We start from the raw sequence: 16496 nt of genomic DNA, 5'->3' as shown, positions 1-16496 counted from the left end.
GACCCCTGTGTCTGGCCACCAGCTTGAATGGACCAATAGACACTCTGGCTTTTCCAGCAACTACCAGTAAGGGCCAGGTGACACAAGGAAAGCAGGAAGCCCTATTTAGTGCACTTCCACTATGAAACCAGCAATGCTTTTTGTGGTGCTGAAGCCTGCTCAGAAGCATGCTCCATTTATGCCAGCCTGTCTTCTCCCCTTTACTTCCTTTGCCCCCTCATTTCTACTCCCCTCGGATTGCACATGACCCCTTCCTCTCAGAATGTGTTTGCATGTAAGTTTTCACAGGTAAGTTTCTGCTTGAGGCTCTATTTCCAGGGAATTTGTGTCAACAAATGGCAGCCGTTTTTTAAATTAGCATAAAAATTATAGGTTATTAATAAATCCAGGCTAGATTCTTCCACCTTACAATTTTGAAGTCCTTTTTCCTTTCTCAACTGGTTGTGCATTCAAACTGCTATGTTTAGTTGAGATTTTGCACTTTTTCTAATCTTGAATTTTGTCTTTATTTCATTTAGCCAGGTTATTAGAAATGTTGGTCTAATTATAATCCTTCTATACTATATAAATTATCACACACTCAACAGATAATAACATCAGAAATAACTTGAAGTTTGTGTCACAAACATTAAAAATAAGCCATATGCATCCATACAATAGACACTGCTATAAAGATTCTATTCTATAATTAAAACAATTAATTATATTAATAATAATACAAATAATTAATATAATTAGTTCCATTTAATGACATACAATAATCATCAAAGTATATTAGGTGAAAATAGCAAAATTCTTTTGTGTGCTACTTTTTGTGGCAAAGAAATGAGAGGAAATAAAGTGTAGCAAGTAGTTTTACTAATGATAGCAATATTACTATTACTATTTTGAAACAGATACTGGTGTATTTTAGGATTATACAAGTAAATAATTATGCCAATGTCAACAGAAACCAAAATTTTCAGCTTAAGAGAAAATAAACATAAATATCAACTCAAAGAAATCAAGTAAAATTGTGTGACCTTAAATTTGATTTGGAAATATTGGTATAAATATTTTTATTATGATTATTATTTTTTCCCTTTTAATGAATTCCATCAACCCAAAAGATCTAGAAACAATGACAACTAAATAGCATTGAGCAATCCTGGTGCTCAATTTGTAGTCTCTAAATACCACTTTCCACTAAAAAGAACCAAGGATCCATGGAGAAATGGTAGCTGAATCTCCAGAGCATGAAATCTAGAAAATTATCAAGAAATTTATTCAAAGCTCATCCTAAGTCAATGGGAGTCACATCAAAAGGGCCACAGAAGCCAACTTGAAGGGACTCCCATTTGGCTTAAGAGGGGACAATTTGCAGTCTCCCAAAGCAATAGAAATTAGAGAAAAAATAAACCCATGGGACCTCATCAAACTGAAAAGCTTTTGCACAGCAAAGGAAACCCAAAAGAAAACAAAAAGACAACTTACAGAATGGGAGAAAATAGTTTCAAATGATGCAAATGACAAGGGCTTAATCTCTAGAATATATAAACAACTTATACAAACCAACAGCAAAAAAGCCAATCAATCAATGGAAAAATGGGCAAAAGACCTGAATAGACTGTTCTCCAAAGAAGATATACAGATGGCCAACAAACACATGAAAAAATGCTCAACATCGCTGGTTATAAGAGAAATGCAAATCAAAACTACCATGAGATACCACCTCACACCAGTCAGAATGGCCATCATTAATAAATCCACAAATAACAAGTGCTGGAGGGGCTGTGGAGAAAAGGGAATCCTCCTACACTGTTGGTGGGAATGTCAACTGGTACAGCCACTATGGAGAACAGTTTGGAGATACCTTAGAAATCTATACATAGAACTTCCATATGACCCCGCAATCCCACTCTTGGGCATCTATCCGGGCAAAACTCTACTTAAAAGAGACACATGCACCCGCATGTTCATTGCAGCACTCTTCACAATAGCCAAGACATGGAAACAACCCAAATGTCCATCGACAGAGGATTGGATTCGGAAGATGTGGTATATATACACAATGGAATACTACTCAGCCATCAAAAAGAATGACATAATGCCATTTGCAGCAACATGGATGGAGCTAGAGAATCTCATCCTGAGTGAAATGAGCCAGAAAGACAAAGACAAATACCATATGATATCACTTATAACTGGAATCTAATATCCATCACAAATGAACATCTCCTTAGAAAAGAAAATCGTGGACTTGGAGAAGAGACTTGTGGCTGCCTGATGGGAGGGAGAGGGGGAGGGAGTGGGAGGGATCGGGAGCTTGGGCTTATCAGACACAACTTAGAATAGATTTACAAGGAGATCCTGCTGAATAGCACTGAGAACTTTGTCTAGATACTCATGTTGCAACAGAAGAAAGGCTGCGGGAAAAATGTAATTGTAGTGTATAGATGTAAGGATAACCTGACCCCCTTGCTGTACAGTGGGAAAATTAAAAAAAAAAAAGAGGGGACAATTTGAATACCAAAGGACAAATAATGGCAACAGACTGAAACACACCAAATATATAAAATCCATAATGTTATAGTGATTCTAAATAAAAACGACCATTTTAAAATCACTAAATAAACATACATGCTCAGCCTTCTTATGCAGCCATTCATTACTTGGAATATTGCTAAACAAAAGAGAAAAATCCAGTATTTACTTTGTCTTTTCAAAACAAATGAATTTTCCAGGATTATCAAGTAGTTAATGGGGGGGAAATTCCTCTTCATACAAGAATTCCAGCTAATAAATGCAGAAGAAATGACAGAAGTAGAAAATTCACTATTACGTTATCCCTAATGCAATAATAGATCTAAGCAACAATCATCGATGGATGCTAAAATAATTAGGTGAAAGATTGATAAGGGATTTTACAATAAAGGGTCAGGCTGACATCATCTGAGTCCTTTGATCAATCTTAGCTCCACTAAATTTGGGACATCCAGACATTATGTGCCCAATGTCTGGATGTAATATAACCAAAAGAGCCCAGCACCACCTGTGATGTATTTTTGATGAAAGAAAAAAAAATTAACCTTAATCTAATCAAGTATCTATACCCCCCAAAATTTACAAGAAATACAGAGGACAGAGAAGTTAAATAACACCAATCAGAAGAAAACAGCTAAATCTGAAAGGACAAATAACCTGATTTTTCTTAAAAAAAAAGAATCAATGGCATAAAAATATTAATAAAGTTAAGAGACATAACAAACACTTGCAATATGTAGAACTTGTTTGCATCCTGATTTAAACTAACTGCAAAACAAATTTCTGTTTTTCCCTACAGCTTTACTGAAGTATAACTGACAAAAATTGCATAATTTAAGATGAACAAGGTATTATTTTGATATGTGTGTATCCTGTGATGTGTTTACCACAAGCAAGCTAATTAACATATACATCCCTTCACAAGTTAACTTTTTTGTGTGTACAAGAACAATTAAGATCTACTCAGCAAATTGCAAGTATACGACACAGTATTAACTATAGCCACCCTGCCATATATTAGAGGGCCAGAATTCACTCATCCTGCATATCTGGAACTTTGTACCCTTTGAACAACATTTCTCCGTTCCCCCTACTCCCCGATCCACGGTAAAACTGTAAAATGACATTTATGAGACAAGTACAGACACTTAAATATGGTACTAGATGATCTTAAGAATTCATTTTTAATTTTGCATGATGATTATGTCTTTAAAACAATCTTATGATTAAAGATGAATACTAAAGTAATTGCAGGAAGAATGACTTAATTTGCTTTTAAAATATTCCAGAAAAATAATGTTGGAGATGAAAAAAAAAGCAAAATTGGTGAAAATGTTGATAATTGGTAAGCTGAGTGATAGGCTATACGCAGGTTCATTGTTGTGTGTTTAAGAAATTTCTGAACAAGAACGAAAAGGAATAATAGTTTTAAAAAGACATTTACATGAAATCCATGCATTTTGATTATTTATTTGTTTCCTTAGATCCCTGCCTATTTCCAATGAGGTTGTGGAGGGGGGAGGCTTTAAATAAAAGTAGAGAAGTAATAGTATGAGCAATCACTCCCATGTCAATGCTTGTTCTGTGCTAGACTCCATGCTGATCCTCCAACTTCATGATGAGTACGTACCATTATCCTCACTTACTCAGGAGGGAACTGAACCTTAGAGGGTTTAAGTAACTTTCCCAAGATTGCTAAACTAGCTAATAGGAGAAAATCTTTATAAAGCTGCTCAAAGACTCCTAAATTCCCCCAGATTTTGTTTAATGAGGACAAATCAATAATTATATTTGTACAAAGAACACAAAATCTCCAGTCTCATTCTAATTATTAGGCCTAGATTTAAATTAGTTATTATGTTTAGGATCTACCAGTAAGAGGCATGTGACTCTAGTTTCATTAATCTGGAAGCATGCAACATTGTCTTCAGTCCAAATAAAAGCTCAGATTGAGATTCTTAAATCCAACGCATTCCTTCTTCCCAGAGTTCTTAAACTTGACACTTTCACATGCTGAGAGTGCTGTCTGCTGACAATAAGCAGAACTGCAAGCACATGGTATCTGGGTCTCCTCTGTATTTTCACATGCATTTGTGGTCTTTATTTATTATTATTATCATTGCTTTTTGCTTTTTAGGGCCGCACCTGTGGCACATGGAAGTTCCCAGGCTAGGGGTTGAATCGGAGCTGTAGCTGCCAGCCTACATCACAGTCACAGCCACGCCAGATCTGAGCCGAGTCTGCAGCCTACACCACAGCCACAGCAACGCCAGATCCTTAACCCACTGAGCAAGGCCAGGGATCGAACCTTCAACCTCATGGTTCCTAGTCCGATTCGTTAACCACTGAGCCACGACGGGAACTCCCCCAGTTACAGTTTTTGAGCCTTAAATTATGTGCACCTGGCTCTGATGCTAGACTCTGTCTCACAGTCAGGCTCTCCTCACATCCTGGCCTTACTTGTTGTGGATCAAAACTGTGAACTATGGACAGAACACTGAAGAATGCTGAGTGATACCATGTGTGCAGGTGCACATTCTAAAACCACTGGAAAGCAATGACAGGCTCAAAGAGACATTTCACAAGCAGGTAAAGTCTATTTGCAAGGTGTTCCTGTGATAGCATGGCCTAGCTTATGAAGCCATGTGGTTGTACTACACACTATACTAAAAAGGACCCTTTGTCTCAAACTGCAGGAATCCTTGGGATACCTGTAGATTCAAGGAAAGTGGAAAGACACTCTTTCCAAGAAGGCAAAAAAAAAACTATACTTCCATAAACCACGAGTTTTCTCGTTGTTTGCATTTGCAGGATTGTTTCTTTTTTGTTTTGTTTTGTTTTGTTTGTTTTGTTTTGTTGTTTTTTTGCTTTTTAGGGCCACACCTGAGGCATATGTAAGTTTCCAGACTAGGGGTCAAATTGGAGCTACAGCTGCCAGCCACAGCCACAGCAAATCAGGAAACAAGCCGTGTCTTCAACCTACACAACTATCTCATGGCAACGCCCGATCCTTAAGCCACTGAGAGAGGCCAGGGATCAAACCTGCATTCTCATGGATCCTAGTCAAGTTTGTTAACCACTGAGCCACGAAGGGAACTCCCTGTTCTAATTTCTTTCTTTCTTTTTTTTTATTTTTTTATTTTTTTTATTTTTGTCTTTTTGCCTTTTCTACGGCCGCTCCCACGGCATTTGGAGGTTCCCAGGCTAGGGGTCTAATCGGAGCTGTTGCTGCCAGCCTACACCACAGCCGCAGCAACTTGGGATCCAAGCCTCGTCTGCAAGCTTCCCCGCAGCTTTTGGCAATGCCAGATCCTTAACCCACTGAGCGAGGCTGGGGATCAAACCCACAACCTCATGGCTCCTAGTCAGATTCGTTAATCACTGAGCCACGACCACGACAGGAACTCCCCTGTTTTAAATTTCTTGAGTCTGACCATATCAAAGGAAAATTCCAGAAATGACTTGAACTGATTTGGTACCCAATGAAATGGGGAACATCAATTTTATATTTAATTTCTGACTTTCAGTATACTATTATGATTTTCAAAGAGTGATTTAATGTTCTTTTTATAAAGAATAGATTTGTATTCATAGCATAATCATGTTCTATGATAATGTAAGTGGTCTCATTTAGTTCAAGTCTTCTGACTATAGGTAGAAAAAAATGACAACAACAATAAAGCAAATACTTGGTTTACTTGTATTTACTCATAACAGTTCTGTGGTCAGAAGCATTAAATAGGAATTCCCCTAGTGGCTCAGTGGAAATGAATCTGACTAGCATCCATGAGGACGAAGGTTCGATCCCTGGCATCACTCAGTGGGCTAAGGATCCGGTGTTGCTGTAAGCTGTGGTGTAGGTTGCAGATGCGGCTTGGATCCCGAGTTGCTCTGGTTGTGGCGTAGGCTGGTAGCTGTAGCTCCAATTTGACCCCTACCCTGGGAACCTCCATATGCCTCAGGTGTGGCCCTAAAAAACAAAAACAAACAAACAAAAAAAAGAAGCATTAAATAATCTGCTCAAGAGTGGTAGAAGCAGGATTTAAACCAAAGCAGAACAGCTCTAATGTCCATACTTCAAACCTACTTGACCATTTTCCTCTTTGATATAAATTAACAGTTGGGAGACAAGGTCCATACCAACGCCTTTCCAAGCGTATTCGTGGTCCCCCACTTCTTTCATTAGGCATTGCCACCTGATGCGTCTACCATAGTGTTCTAACCAAGCACTTCATATGCACTATCTCATTTAATTCTGACATAGATATTTATTCCCCCAATTTCAGATAAGAAAACAGAGGATTGTCCAACATTTCTTAGCGTGCAAGTGTCAGAATTAGAATTTAAATTCACTGGTATTGATTCCAGGACCTATGCGTGTCACCACGTCTCCATACAATGAGCACCCTTTTCCCTGAACATGTAGAGGGTCCATCAGCTCAGCACACTGTTCTCTTGTACATGGATAGGAATTTTGTTTCTTGGTACCCAGAGTGGTACCCTCGCTCATGAGAAAGAACTTCCTTCCCGACAGGAAACATGTTCCTAAAAGTAGCAGCTGAGGTGAGAGTCCCCACCTGCAGTCCTCAACTCTGTGTGCATCTCTCTCCAGCGACTCCTCACTGTCGAAGGACAATCAGAACAATGAGTCCACCAAAGAAGTGCTCAGGCTGGTGACTAAAGAGTATATTGTACAACCTGTCATTGTTAATTTCTGTGAAAGGGATTAAAATGCTCCCATAGCCTTCTGTATCATGGCCCAAAAGCTTCTTGCCCTGTCAGAGTAAAATGATAGTCTGAAAATCCATGTTTTTTCATGCTGAAGCATAGCACCCTCCGCAATACTGAAGCAGTGGTTTTAGAACTGTTTGAAACCATCTTCTGCAATTGCCTATGACTTTAAAATATGCGTAACAGTGGGTATGTAAATACAAATAAACACAGCTTACAAAAAACTGACTTGTGCATTTCTGATTCCCTACAAACCATGTGGCCGATCTGAGACTCCCTCTCCCCATCTCCATTCCAGGAGGTCTGAATCCCTTCTGGTCCCTCATGCCACCAAGCAGCCAGCCTTGTACTGACAGCGCCACTAGGTGGCCGGGATGGAGAACTGGCCAAATCACTTTGTCTTCCAAATGCTTTTTGCTTAAAGAGAAAGCTGGTCTCAAACTCCAACCTCACCCCCTGCAAACACTCACCTCAATTTTCTTTGGACTTTGCCACTCTCGGCCAGTGATTTCACTTGAGGGGATCTCTTTCTCAAATTTACACACATCCTTTTTAAAAGCCTTTTGTCTTCTCCTCACCCAGCTACTTCTTAAGTTTTTCTTAATCCAAACTGCCTTTATCACACACATATATATGCTTCGCAGTTACTAGGGCTGGGCAAACCAAACTTAGCTCCAAGGCTCTAAAATTAAGAGGATTTAACCACGTTTTTTAAAATTAAGTATTTTAAGCCTGTGCACATAGATTAGGCTTCTTCACCTCAGAAATATTGAGCCCTTCCCAGCACCCCCACCCCCCAGAAGCCAGTGAGCTCCTGGCCAGGGCAAGGTCTTCAGCAAAGCTACAGAAGGCTGATAGGCTGAAGACTCAAAGTAAGACAAGTGTTTTAAAAATTAAGAAGAAGGGTAGATTAAGGCGCTAGGTCTCAGATTAAGTGTTCTTACCAACATAAAATAAAATAAAAATACACATAAGAAAAAAAAGAAGAAAGGTAGACAGGGAGAACAGGGGGTGGGGAGAGGAAGAGACGGAAGAAGGAAAAAAGAGGGGGGGCAAGGGAGACACAGACAGAGACAAAAAGAGGGGGGAAAAGGAAGAAACATTTAACCTGGGAGCCCCTTGTGCGGTTTCCTTTCTGATTGCTTTCCACTAGTGCTTGGATGGTGATGAAGCATAAGGGGGCAGGGTGGTGGGGGCGTGGGGCGAGGGGGGCGGGGGGGGGGGAGACACCAAAAACTAACAGACAAAGCAACAAAACTCAGTAATCCAGACAAGATGGTACATAATCTTGATGCAATATTTAAAAAAATCAAACTCTTTAAATTTAAAATAAAAATTAATGGAAAAAAATCCGTGACAACAGAATACAGTATTAACATTTTAAACAGCCTGTGGCTTATTTGTTTATGACTTTGTATCTCTGGGCAAAAGGAAAAGTCGTGTCTAACCAACACGGCTGTGTGGAGGCCAACCCCCACCCTTCTTCCCACCCCCAACCTGCTGGGCGGGTTTATGAGGGTTGACTGACAGTGGTGTGTGAAGAGACTGGCATCACGGGAGTTCCCCCTTGTGGTGCAGTGGAAATGAATCCAACTAGTATCCATGAGGACACAGGTTCGATCCCTTGCCTCGCTCAGTGGGTTATGGACCTGGCCTCGCTCAGTGGCTTGCTGTGAGCTGTGGTGTAGGTTGCAGACAAGGCCCGGATAATGCATTGCTGTGGCTGTGGTTGTGGCCAGCAGCTGTAGCTCAGATTCTACCCCTAGCCTGGAAACTTCAATATGCTGCAGGTGTGGCCCTAAAAAGGAAAAAAGCTTGGCAACATGGAATTTTATCTATCTATCTATCTATCTATCTATCTATCTATCTATCTATCTATATCTATCTACCATCTATATCTATCTCATTTCTCTATCCATCTATGTTTTTATTATAGGGCTTTTGTTAACTTTTTCCAATTGGTTAAAAAAATATGGGAGAATATTTTGATCCGTGTAGGTATAAGGGTGCATGTTTATCCCGGCTGGCTGAGGCGCTGCTTCTCACTCAGTGCTCCAGACTGCCACAACTTCCACCCCCTTTTCACCCTTAACCCTTAAAGCCTGCCTTTCTCTAAGTACCAGCATTCATGAAAAATTATTCACTCAATACCACGAGGTTTTCCTTCTCATTTTTTAAATTGTAAAGTATTATAAAAGTATTGCTTTCAGGATATCTTTCATAGCAGGTGCACCATTTACGATGAATGACATCATAAATCAAATAACACTTATAGATAAGGGCAAGAACGAATCCATGACTGACCTGTTTCCATGGGAAAGCATGTTATAAGTTTTAAAGAACTCACTGGAAATAAATATTTGCAACATGATTGTTTGTAGGTTGGGGGCCTAAAAGCTGAACAATTATTAAGTTCAAGGCACTGTTGCTAGTCTCTAGAGAATTAAAAGATAAAGAAAAACGCAGGGAGCTTAGCATCTAACAAGAGAGACATATAAGTTTGCAAGTCAGTGTAATATATGACATGCTAAAAGAGTTTACATTTTCAGGTAGGTTTAATTCAGGTTGTGCACTGACAGTATTGAATCTGTGACAACACATAGAAAGACACGTTTGGATAGCTTTTCTTTCTGTCCTTGCAAGGTCAGTTTCTTTCCAATAGGAAATGTGGGCTGGCTATCGTATCAACTACTGCTTTTTTTAATGCTTGGGGTTTGGGTGTCTATTCTCTGCCTTGACACCACATTCTCCTCCAGCTACTATCTGGTTTTCTATTCCACTTCAGAGAAAAACTCCTGGAAGGAAATGTCCCTACTCTCTCATCTCCTGTTTTTGCTTTAATTTACTCCCAATAGTGCCTCTTCATCGACCGCTCCACTGAACCCGCTCTCGTCAATGTCTATAGAAAGAAAAAAGCACAATATAAAAGTTGTGCGTTAAGTTTTATTCAGGGGCCTTCCTGGAAGACAGCCTCTCAGAGAGCTCTGAGGAATTTCTCTGAAGAGGTAACGGAGGAGCTGGAATATATCTGAACTTTTCTGCTTGCAGTCAAGCATCAAAAGATTACTGTTAATCACAAAGAACAGATATCACAAGTTCATGATTCTTCGTGCTTGTCTATGTATGGAAAATAAAAGAATCTGGGGTCATTTGAAAACTTTCCTTAGATATGCATCCTAACTATCTAAGGGCCAGTATATCCAAAGCACAGAATGTTTCCTGTTTCTCTCCATTCTCAATTCCCCTAAAGGTACACTGTCTGCGGACAACTGCAATGGCTAATGGCTTGATTCCTCCCTTGAACTGGGAGGACAACATTTTTTTTCTTTACACCAATTCACCAGAGGGTCCATCTCATCAAATCACCTCTCACATCTTTTTTTTTTTTTTTTGGTCTTTTTGCCATTTCTTGGGCCGCTCCTGCGGCACATGGAGGTTCCCAGGCTAGGAGTCGAATCGGAGCTGTAGCTGCGGGCCTACGCCAGAGCCACAGCAACTCGGGATCCAAGCCGAGTCTGCGACCTACACCACAGCTCACAGCAATGCCGGATCGTTAACCCACTGAGCAAGGGCAGGGACCGAACCCGCAACCTCATGGTTCCTAGTTGGATTCGTTAACCACTGCACCACGACGGGAACTCCACTTCTCACATCTTATCTTTCTTCACCATTTAGGGGCATTCGACAGCATTTATTGCCACCCTTCCCGAAAGCATCTGGTTACTGAAGTGGGCACTTTCCCAGCTTTCCTCCTACCTCTTGGGGATTCCTTTGCATTAACCCTTCCTGGCTCCTTCTTTTCTGCTCAGCTTCCAAGTTTAGGCAACCCAGGGCTCAGTCCCAGCCTTATCTACACTTTTCTCCAGGTAATTTAGCTTTGAATGGCACCTATGTACCAATGACTCTCAAATCTTTATCTCCAGCCCCAACTTTTCCCCTAAAACCCCATCTATGAACTTGATATTTCCACTTGGATGCCAAAAAGGCATCTCAAAGTCGCTATGTCAGACACAGACCTCTTGAACCATGTCAAGATGTTTCTCCTTAGTCTCCTCCAGTTTAGAAAATGGAATGCTCATTGATCACTTGCTCAAGAAAAAACCCAGGCAGCATATGCATAACAATTACTTCTAACCCATCACTAAATCGTTCCAATTCTACTTCCAGAAACATCTCCAATCTACCTAATTCTCAATTTGTACTGCTATCACTCTAGTCACCATCATCATCTCTTATCTGGCCACACCTTCTACTTGATCTCCCTGCTTCTATTCTTACTCTCCTATAATCTAGTCAGTCAAAATGAATTTAACAAACCCAACTAGGATCCATGAAGACAAGGGTTTGATCCCTGGCCATCCCAGAGCCACAGCAACGTGGGATCCAAGCCGCGTCTGCGACCTACACCACAGCTCACGGCAATGCCGGATCCTTAACCCACTGAGCGAGGCCAGGGATCAAACCCGAGTACTCACGGATCCTAGCTAGGTTCGTTAACTGCTGAGCCACCAAGGGAACTCCTTTCTTTCTATTTTTCAAACACGAGTTATTTCTCCTTTCAAAGAACTGAGCGGGATTCTGGGCTCTATCCTCCCTGTGTTCTTAATCTCTAAATAGAGGTCAGGCCTCAGGCTGCTTATCTCTTCCATGAACAACTTCCTAAATTTAATCTCCAGCCCTGATCTTTCTCCTCAACAGAAGACTGTGCAATTGCCTCCTGGGCATTTCCATTTAGATGCTTACTGGCCAAATAGTCTAAAGCATGTTCAAATATGAATACTCAGTACTCCCTCCTCATATCCCCCCAATATACTCGTTTTCCCAGTCTTTCCCATCTCAACCAATCACAAATAGAAAATATTTGAAAAAAAGTCCAAGAAGCAAAAGTTGAATTTGCTGTGTCATACAACTATTTACATAACAGTTACACTGTATGAGGTATTATAAGTAACCTAGAGATGATTTAAAGTATATGGGAGGGAGTTCCCACCATGGCGAAGCAGAAATGAATCCGATTAGGAACCATGAGGTTGTAGGTTTGATCCCTGGCCTCACTCAGTAGGTTAAGGATTGGGCGTTGTCGTGAGCTGTGGTGTTAGTCGAAGCCGCAGGTCGGATCTGGCGTTGCTGTGGCTCTGGCGTAGGCTGGCAGCTGTAGCTCTGATTTGACCCCTACCCTGGGAACCTCCATATGCCGAGAGTGTGGCCCTAAAAAAAGCAAAAAAATAAAATAAATAAAAATAAAAATTGAAAAAGCAAAAAATAAAGTATATGGGAGGTTGTGTGTAGGTTAAATGCAAAAACTACACCATTTTTTATAAGGGACTTGAGCATCTGCAGGTATTGTTATCCACAGGGGTCCTGGAAATAATGCCCCCGCCCCATACTGAGGGACAACTGTATTGCAATACCGCTCTCCCTGTTTCTGCTCTTAACTCCTACACGCTGATCATTCTCCAAAGAGCAGAAGAGTCATCCTTTTAAAACAGAAACCACATTACAACACCCTCTGCTCAAAACCCGATGGTTGCTCATATCATTCAGATAAACCTAAAGTCTTTTCCATCCTTGCTATGGCCTAGAGGATCTGTCCTCAGTACCAGATCATAATCTACCTGAGCTTGTCTTGTCGCCTAGCTTTCAACAAGTTCTCATCAACTCTAGTCTCATTTAGCCTCCTTCAATCTCTCTCATTCAGCTCCTGGCCACACTGCCCTCCTAGCCTTCACCGTTACTTGTTCCTTGTGCCTGGAGGAGTGTCAGATATTCACATGGCTCATGCCCTCACTTCCTTTTATTTATTTTTTGTTTGTTTGTTTTGTCTTTTTGCCATTTCTTGGGCCGCTCCCGCGGCATATGGAGGTTCCCAGGCTAGGAGTCTAATCGGAGCTGTAGCCACCGGCCTACGCCAGAGCCACACCCACGCGGGATCCGAGCCACGTCTGCAACCTACACCACAGCTCACGGCAACGCCGGACCGTTAACCCACTGAGCAAGGGCAGGGACCGAACCCGCAACCTCATGGTTCCTAGTCGGATTCGTTAACCACTGCGCCACGACGGGAACTCCCCTCACTTCCTTTTAGATCTCTGTTCAGATGTCTTCTAAGAAGAAAGGCTCGCCCTGCCCACCTTATAATACAATTGCACTCTCTCCCGTCTATTCCTTTATCTTTCTTTACTGTTCATAACAACAACAGCATTTCTATAGCACTTATGTGCCAGGTACCATTCTAAGCACTTTATATTTAATCCTCATATCACCCTATAAAGTAGGTGACTTTACTATCCCTGTTCTATGGATGAAGAAGCAGAGGTACAAAGAGGTTAAATAACTTGTGCCAAAGTCATAGAGCTAGTAGTAAATGCTAGAGCTGAGATTTGAACCCAGGCTTTCTGGCTTCAGTATATGCTTTTAGATACTACACTATTTTGCCTCTTTGTAGCTCTCATCACCACCATATTTGTTTATTATTGCTCACTATTCCCATTTGTTTCGGTTATTGCTGCGTACCCAACCATTCCCAAACTTCACGGCTTAAAGCAACAAGTTACCCTTTCTCGGGAAATTGGGTCAGGAATTCAGGGAAGGCTTAACCAGGCGGTTATGCTCCCCTTGATGTTGGCTGGTGTCACTCACTCAGCTGCATTCAGCCAGTAACTGGGCTGGCCTGGAAGGTCCAGAATGCTGGCCCCTTAATGCTCTTCCATGTGGCTTATCTCCGCACAGTGTCTCTTCTGAATCTGTGGTATAGTTGGAGCACCTTTAGAGCATGGCAGCTGCCTTCTCAGAGGGGGATGTGGAAGCTACCAGCTCTTTTTAAGGCCTTGATTCAGAAGTCTCAGAACCTCATTTCTACCACATTTTATTAGTTAGGGAAAAAAAAAAAACACAAGGCCAGCCCAAATTCAGGTGAAGAGGAATAGACTCCATCTCCTGATGTCAAGAGTGGAATCTGTATACATGAGAGGAGGAAGTGACGGCTGCCATTTCTGGCAACTGTCCTCCACACCGCCAGAGTGCAAGAACCATGACAGCAGGGACTCTTGTCTGTTTGTCCCTTGTTGTGTCTCTCTAGTGCCAAGGACAGAAGTGTTTATTTAGCTCATGTATTTAAGGGACAAGCGAAAGAATGAGTCTGAAAAGCTAAAGGAAAGGTCTGAGGAGTAGAAGGAAAACCCAGAAGAAATGGGCCCCAGAAGTCAAAGTGAAAAACAGGGAAAGAAAGATAAGACTGAAAACTCTATGCTTTTTTTTTTTTTTTCTCACATTGGAAAGCTTTAAAGATAAGTTTGAAAAGTTACAAGTTCAGGAGTTCCCATTGCAGCTCAGCAGTTACGAACATGACTAATATTCATGAGGATGTAGGTTCGATCCCTGGCCTTGCTCAGTGGGTTAAGAATCCCGCATTGCTGTGAGCTGTAGAGGAGGCCAGCAGCTGCAGCTCCATCTGGACCCCTAGCCTGGGAACTTCCATATGCCGCAAAAAAAAAAAAAAAAAAAAAGTTACAAGTTCAAATGGTATAATAGGGCATGCAGTGAAAAATGGGTTTTCTTTCTGCCTCTGTTCCCAATTCTCCTGCCCAGTGTCAGTCACTTTTTAATACATCCTTTCAGAAATAAGATAGGCATATACAGAGACAAGGAACCTCTCTTTCTCTCTCCTATGAAAAGGCATACATAACATGCAATTGGTAGAATACAATACACATTATTCAGCATTTAGCTTTTTTTCTCTTAAACTAACATCCAGATTATTCCATATCATACATATAGATCATCTTGTTTCTTTTAAATGACTTCATAGAAGTCACAGAAGTTCCATTCTTAGACCGCATCATTAGATTTCAAGATTAGAAGGTACCTACTGGTTTCAGTAGACCTGACAAAGTAGAGATTGTAAAGTGGGATGAGGAAGATTGGGAAGTCAGAAAGTAAAGGTAGAAAAGTAGGTTGCAAAAGAAAGGAGGATAAAGGAAAAAAAAAATTAAAGACAGGATATGCTGGAACTGGCTTACATCTTTAGAGGAAGAGTAACAAGAGACAGTGAGATTGAAAACACACAAAAAGGGATAGGTAATGGAGCATGCCTCTAAGGGGATTGGATGGGATTCATCTTGAGAGACAGAGCACTTACAAGGAGAAAGAGGGAGAAGGAAAGGAAGGCTGGGATTGCAGGTAGGGTTTGTAACAGTGGCTGGTGGGAGTTAAGGAAATTCATTCCTAGTGGCCTCATTTTCCTCAGAAATGTAGGAGGCAATGTATTTTTATTTCTAAAAATTTTACTAAAGAGGGTGGGTGGGTAGAGTTGGGTAAAAAGTTAGGAGTGTGTGAGTTGGGAATAGCAGGGCATGGGGATAGAAGAAATTCTGAGTAGCAATCTGTTAAGGACAGGTTGGGGCTTAGCAAGACTGCCTGACCACGTTATTTCCAGCACTGGTGCAAGAGTGAACAAGGTTAGCTGAATCGTTGCAGGACAACTGTTTTGCAGGTGATGGAGGGCCAAGGAGGCAACTGAGTTGAGGATGTTGGTGAACCTACTAGACCATGTATGCACAGGAGCTTCAGACCCTGACTGCACATCTGTCACTGATGGTCTGAACACGGGTTTGCAGGCCCAGAGATGGCACACTGCCTAGCAGTAGAGTTTACACCCACTATGGGCCAAGAGTGGCGGCTTTGGAAAATCTTCATGAGGGGACTTCGGGGGTGAGAGTTGAGTCGGGGTAGGGCTATGGCTCCAACAAGCAGACGGTCGTGAAACTGTGCTGGGCAAACTGGCTTTACTCGGATTATATATTGAAGAGTACAGTGGAGATCATAGGAGAAGCTATCTCATACCCTCCTACCACACTCCATCATCTGGGGTCGCAACTAAGTAGCAAAATCAGTGTGGATACTAGCGCTAACGGCGCCGCGTGGCGATGACGTCATTCCCGGGGGAGGAGGTGACTACTTTAGGGTACAGTCCATAGAAGAAGTCTGAAGACATTTTAGCCTTTTCACTGTCAAGAGTAGCGAACTTACCGTTCGGACTCCTGCAGTTTGAGGTGGCAACAAAATATCTGCAGCTCCCAACCTCTCTCCTCACCATCTGTTACCATGGAAGCGATCGGATAATTAGGTCCCGGCGACGCCATGTTACGTCATTGCCCAAGTGCGTCCCAGGTATATAGACTCTGCCAGGTCCTAAAGAAAAGGCAGCACTCCTGGGAACGTTGCCCACAGTGCCTAACGCCTCT

At 41.5% G+C, this 16496-nt stretch overlaps 1 protein-coding gene across 1 annotated transcript in view; it reads right to left on the bottom strand.

Annotated features, from left to right (window-relative positions):
• Nucleotides 1–16471, bottom strand: part of CDK15 (cyclin dependent kinase 15) — a 108858-nt gene extending 92387 nt beyond the window's left edge. The window contains exon 1 of the mRNA XM_047773254.1: nucleotides 16282–16471. The gene's annotated coding sequence lies outside the window, so the exon portion shown is untranslated. The remainder of the gene's footprint in view (nucleotides 1–16281) is intronic.
• Between the last annotated feature and the right edge of the window lie 25 nt (nucleotides 16472–16496).

The sequence above is a fragment of the Phacochoerus africanus genome, chromosome 3, assembly GCF_016906955.1.
Source record: "Phacochoerus africanus isolate WHEZ1 chromosome 3, ROS_Pafr_v1, whole genome shotgun sequence".
Lineage (NCBI taxonomy): Eukaryota > Metazoa > Chordata > Mammalia > Artiodactyla > Suidae > Phacochoerus > Phacochoerus africanus.
This window is presented reverse-complemented; position numbering and strand designations above follow the sequence as displayed.